Here is a 6,793-nt window from a genome sequence, read left to right on the forward strand (position 1 = left end):
AAAAAAAAAAAAAAAAAAAAAAAAAAAAAAAAAAAAGCACTTGGGCAAAAATTGTTAACTCTGAAAGAAAAAGTCCCATTGCCTCATTCTAAAATTCTTGAGCCCCAGTCTAAAATTTTTGTGCTAGTCCGGATTTCTACATTCTTTCTATGTCTTTGCTACAGCTGGTATTTCTTGCATTAAAAAAAAATATTTTTTTCAGCTGAATTAAATTGCACTCCTGGACGTAATCGCTGCAAAGAAGTCTACAGAAATTAACATTCTTAATATTGCTGTGTGACCAACACATTTCTCATGAAGACTATTGTTATAGAATAGTCTAACGGAACGTAGTTTATGGGTTCCAGAAGCTGATGGCCTTCATACAGAGAACTGTTTCCTGGAAGAAAGCTGAGTAGTCGTAGAAACTTTACTAATCTGGTTGAATTGTCTGCTTTGGCCTGATGAACCGGTATCTCACTTACAGGGCTGATGGGTCCAAATGACACAAGAAAATTTCTCTCCTTTTCCCTGTTTATGTTATCAGGTTTTGGCATGTTCACTCACAGCGGTGCCTCCTGTCCAGTGAAATGTCTGCATTACTTCTCAAGGTGCAGGACTTCTCTTAGAGAAACAGCAGAGGAAACATTTCAAATGTGCCGATGCATTTCAAATAAGTTTTGGGTTTGTGTGTTTACTGGATCTAAGAATGGGATTTCATTTCACCCAGAGATCTCAAAGCACTTTCCAGAACACTATTACAGGAGCTGCTTACTGATGTGGACACAAACAGTTAAAAAAACTTTCTTTCTGAATCCCCATAGGTAGGGAGGTTTGTGTGTTGGATTTTAAAAGTTTCCACAGTTGTTAAGATTTTGTGCTGGCCATAGTCTGTAATGATGAAGAGTTTACAATTAAAGCTGATGATCTGGAAAATAAGGAGTAAATTCAAAACTACTTTTTCTGAAGACAGTCTGAAATTGTGAGAATATTTAGTACCCAGTGTCTTGTTCTTCTTATCTCAACTGACTTTGAGTTAATCTGTAGTTTTGGAAATAAATTAACGTGAAGCTTTTTTCTTTTTTTTTTAAAAAAAAAAAAAAAAAAAAAAAAAGCAGCAGTCTGTCTGAATCTATAACCAGGCTGGTTAGAAGAGCAATAGAGCAATTGTGTAATTGTCTATAGGCAACCAGACTGTGAAATAAACAAATTCCAAGGTAGAAGAATTTGCTGCAATTAAGATATCTTGATATTTCAATATACATGTGAAATTTTCAGTTTACACCAACATTTGCTAGACTAATAGGAATACAGAAATACTGACTGCAAGAGAATAAAAGAAAAATTAGAGCAGAACAGGGACAGATAAAATCTGATTCTGCAAAACCACTGACAGTGTAACAGATTGAATCACTGAATGCTCCTTCCTTGCCTCTAGTCCTGTTCTTTCTGAGTAGTTCCCCTCTGCACCACTGGTAGTTTCTGGTTGGATATTTGAGAGGGAGGAATTCAGACATATGCCAGGCACATTATCATTTCTCTGTGAAGCCATGATGAACAGTCTGCAACTCATAAATTATAAAAAATGTGCATGCCAGTAGTTCTCCAGTCTTGATGAGAAAGATCCCAAGAAAGTATGACTTTGCTTGACACAAACATTTGAGGGTCATTGGCTTTTACCACATTTTGTTTGGGCAGGCATTTCCATAGCCCCTAGCTTGGTCATATCTTCAGTTAATCCATTTTTTGGCTCCGATATGAAAGGTAACACTTGTGGAGAGGGTCTAGCTGAATGGGCAGATGCCTCAAGCTCACCAAAAGTGAACCACTACCAGTCTAGAAGTCATCAGGTTGTGTTAACAGCTGATGGCATAGAGATTAGTTGAGCTGAAGGGAACGGCACAGCTCTTACCCAAGGTGACTGGTCAACAGGATCTGTGCCATACGCACCTCGGCACAATGTGGTGAAGTCACCCCAGTTTTTGCCCATCTAATCTGGTGAATGCTCTAACAGAGTGTAGCATTTTAGCCTGCCAAAGTGAAGGGGACTAAAGGTAAGCATTAGGGAAAAGAGGAGGATATCTAATTAAAAAAAAAAAAAAAAAAAAAAAAAAAAAAAAAAAAAAAAAAAAAAAAAAAAAAAAAGACATTTATACAATAAATAATAGCCATAAAGAGCTAAAACTAACTTGGAAATTGAGATTGTTATGTGCCTACAGATCTCCTGGACCGTTGCCTTGACTACTGCAGACAGGTATCTCACATAATCCACTGCATAAACTTACCAAACTTCCCTTTACATCATAAAGAGAAACATCTTAAAAATGGCTGAGTTTTGCCTTACACTTACAAGAATTTCTTTTTCTTCTAATACTATAACTTCTTGCACAATTGTTCCATCTCTCTTGAACATGTCTTCAGATGACTTCTCACCAATAATACTTCATTTTTCCACTAGAAATAACTCCCCTTTTTTTTTTTTTTTGCAAACTATTAGATCATATTTGTAATTCTACAACTTCTACCTGTGATCAGCTGGTGCCTCTAGGCCCTTTCTTCCTCAATCGTTCCAAAGGATGAGCTCTCAAATGATCAGAATAACAAAATATCGAGATACTTGCCCTCAGGACTCATGATTTAGCACTGTGTTGTTGAATTACACAATATTATATTCCTCTCAATCAGGCTTCCAAGCTCATGTAATATGTGTACCACCTTCTGACATTCCTCTCTGTTAATAGTGAGAGACAGTACCCTCTGCAAGCATGAGCAGAAAACCAGAGTGAGGTCCAAAAGCATTGTCTCCCCCCAGAATGATAATTCAACTTTCAACCCTTATTGTCTTCCCTTTAACCACGCCATCTCCCACACAATTCTCTACCTTCACTGGATAGCTAGATTGTGTCTCAGGTTGTAAGGTCATCCTAATGAAAGAAGCTTTTCACATCTCATTTTTCTCCAAGATCAGTTATATTTGTCTAGAAAACCAGGAAGCTATTGGAACAGTCCGGCACAATCTGCTCTTTTGTGAACGCATCTTTATCAGATAGGTTTCCAAGCCATCTGAACAATAAGCTTTTCCTACAACCTTCACATTGGCACTAGAGGGAAAATAATTTATTAAAGATGCTGTTTGATGCAGTGGCAAAGAGCTTGTTCTTTACAGAAATAATGACGAATGTCGTATTTCTGATATAGATGCTGAAGTCATTGACAATTCCAGTAACTTCTGCTGTTGTGTTTATTTATGGTATTATAGAAAGGATAAATACGGTTTGTGGCCACAAACAATGTCTGAATGTTTGTGTTAAACAAGAAACTGAGTCCTCCTTATCCTCTGCTTTTCCTCTAGTTATGTCTGGTCAGACTCTTAATTAACATAGCATATTGGATCAGCTCTCCCTTGCCTTCTGCAGTGGCTAGCCATCTACATCTCTACACAGGGGGTGTTAAACAGTGCGGCTCTGATGTGCCGTATTTTTACAGTGATCTTCCACAGGTGCGAATGATTATACAGAGTACCAGAGACTGGTAAATTGGCCCATCTTTGGACAGTAGGCAGGTTAGCATCTGGTACGTGTTTGAGTGGCCTCCTAAAGGAAAATGTCAGTACAACATGAAACAGGATGGGATGCAACATGATTGTTTTGGTGTGTCAGACTTTCAGTTCTGTTCTGCTTTTTAAAGATCTGTTTTTCAAGTACTACAGGCTTCTGCATCTATACACACAGCCACAAAACTGTCATGTGGATGTTCACAAACTGCAAGCAACCAGGTTAGCACAGCATAAGCAGCTGGACTAGATGATGATTATTTGTAGATCCTTTCCAACTGAACTACTCCTCTTCTCTTCTCTTCTCTTCTCTTCTCTTCTCTTCTCTTCTCTTCTCTTCTCTTCTCTTCTCTTCTCTTCTCTTCTCTTCTCTTCTCTTCTCTTCTCTTCTCTTCTCTTCTCTTCTCTTCTCTTCTCTTCTCTTCTCTTCTCTTCTCTTCTCTTCTCTTCTCTTCTCTTCTCTTCTCTTCTCTTCTCTTCTCTTCTCTTCTCTTCTCTTCTCTTCTCTTCTCTTCTCTTCTCTTCTCTTCTCTTCTCTTCTCTTCTCTTCTCTTCTCTTCTCTTCTCTTCTCTTCTCTTCTCTTCTCTTCTCTTCTCTTCTCTTCTCTTCTCTTCTCTTCTCTTCTCTTCTCTTCTCTTCTCTTCTCTTCTCTTCTCTTCTCTTCTCTTCTCTTCTCTTCTCTTCTCTTCTCTTCTCTTCTCTTCTCTTCTCTTCTCTTCTCTTCTCTTCTCTTCTCTTCTCTTCTCTTCTCTTCTCTTCTCTTCTCTTCTCTTCTCTTCTCTTCTCTTCTCTTCTCTTCTCTTCTCTTCTCTTCTCTTCTCTTCTCTTCTCTTCTCTTCTCTTCTCTTCTCTTCTCTTCTCTTCTCTTCTCTTCTCTTCTCTTCTCTTCTCTTCTCTTCTCTTCTCTTCTCTTCTCTTCTCTTCTCTTCTCTTCTCTTCTCTTCTCTTCTCTTCTCTTCTCTTCTCTTCTCTTCTCTTCTCTTCTCTTCTCTTCTCTTCTCTTCTCTTCTCTTCTCTTCTCTTCTCTTCTCCTCTCCTCTCCTCTCTTCTCCTCTCCTCTCCTCTCCTCTCCTCTCCTTCTCTTCTCTTCTTTCTTTCCGTTCCACAAGTAACTGAGGATCAACACACCAAGTGGCTTTTCTCTCATTTTGCATCACAAGATGGATGTGCTAAGCAAATGTGTCTGCATGGCATAGCAACTCAGCATCTATTAGCTTGATCCAGGAGCAGCCCAGGATGTTCATTATGAGTCTCACATTGTGGTCCCAGTACTTGTCTCCACTGACTACCTTGCATCCCACTGGGGCTTAACAAGGTTAGAAGGAGGAGGCATTACCACCAGGACCAGACAACGTGCTTAACCATAGGGAAACCACTTTGTCCAAGTAGTGCAATCTTGCTTTAAGAATTCCAGGGGGATAATCTTATATTTCCTAGTTACAATAAGATATTCCCAGCTTTTCCAATGCCTCAACATAGACTTTGATGCTGTAGTTGAGGATACAGATGTCTGGTTTTCTCTGATCTCGCAGGGAATGAAACAACCTTCTGTTCGATGTGTTCAGAGCTCATGCTGCCTTTCCCATCTTATTCTTGTTGTTTGTGGCATCTACCACAACAAACATATAATTGTTTATCACAACACTGAGCATACAGTAAAGATAGTTTAGAGCTGTTCAAGTAGGGATGATCCCAAATGAAGACTGCCTGGTCATTTTCACGTGTCTACAAAACTAGCAAGTGTATAATTTTTCTTCTCTCAAAGAATGGAGGTTCTCCATTGGAGGGAAGCTTTACTCATGGCTTCTTTTGCAGACTAAGCTCTGTCAGAGGGAGAAGTTTTCCTCCTAACAGCTCCCTACAGGATTTCTTGACAAACTGATCTCAAGCTTTATTTTGGGGAGAAAGCCAGAAACATGTTGCTCAGTTTGGAGCTTTTATGAAAATGTTTATAGACTCCTACTCAGCCTGACTAAGCTGATTGGAAAGATTGTTAGTAGAAAAGGTGGCAATAGAGGGGTGAACTAGGAAAGTTCTCTATTATCAGCTGTTTGCATCTGTAATTCAAAGTAACTAGTAAAATGCACCAAGATTCACAAGATGTTTCTTTTCTGCTTCCTAGGCAGCTGGTCCATTTCAATAACTACTTTAAACCCATCCAGGGTGGGGGTGTGCATATCTCATTCTTCTGTGCTGTACTTAGGCTTCTCTATGTCCACACCTTTCTTGTTATCATTCTTGATTGTCTATTCTTATTTGTCCTACTTTCAGACTCACTGTTGTTGATGCAACAAGCTTGTTTTGTCAATTCATACGTCCCCCCCCCCCCAGTATTGTAGCCATCGCTTACGGATCTCATCTAGAAACAGATCGGTCATCTCTCTCTTTCTTGAATCTTTCATTAGTTTTATTTTGTCTTTCAGGGCACAGCTGTCATTTGTTGCTCAAAATGGTTGCCACACCTTTAATTTCTATAGCAGTTTAGAAACACTGAAGGCTGGAATATGCATTCAGATTTTGCTCCTTGTTCCTTCGGGTAATGGGGGAAAGCATTGCTGACTCCATAGCATTCAAATTTAATTTTCATCCTAATATAAACCACTAATTAATTAGTGTAACATTTACAAATGAATTTAGAAACATCAATTCTTCCTTGATTTCATTTTATCTGAATGAATCAATTGCTTAAGAAACCAGCCAAGATAGTCTTGGAACTGAATATGGATTATAGCTTAGGGTGTTGGGAGACCTTTTCATCAGCTTCCTTTGCTTTTTTTAGTTTTGCCCCAAATACCACTCGTGTTTTCAGCCCAGCAGATAGATGTCTTTCTGGGTTAAACCCTCAGTTTTTATGACAATAACAACTATGTCTACCCATACTATTTGAGCTGTGAATCTCACTTCATTCACACCATTTAGCCTGGGTTTTTTAATGGTTCTTGCTTCCATGAGGCATGTTCTGTGTGAGTCAGTCAGAGCTTATTTTACCAAATAGCTACTGTCAGCTATTACCAGCATTATGAAAACTGTGGTTTCATTCGTATCCCTCCATGGGAGACAGAATCTTTGAAGTCCTGAAATTGTATATATTATTCATTTTTGATTAGGCAAAAGAATAACTTTATTGAAACTCTAGTTGTAAAAGATTTGGAGACCTTGGCAGGCCTCCATGGCAGACCGAGGTTGAGTCTGGGATTCATGGCCACATTGTGGTTCCAGTAGCCGATAACCAGATATGAAAAGTCTGGAATGTGATTGGG

Source organism: Athene cunicularia (assembly GCF_003259725.1).
Source record: "Athene cunicularia isolate RWA chromosome Z unlocalized genomic scaffold, athCun1 chrZ_part1, whole genome shotgun sequence".
Taxonomy (NCBI): Eukaryota; Metazoa; Chordata; class Aves; order Strigiformes; family Strigidae; genus Athene; species Athene cunicularia.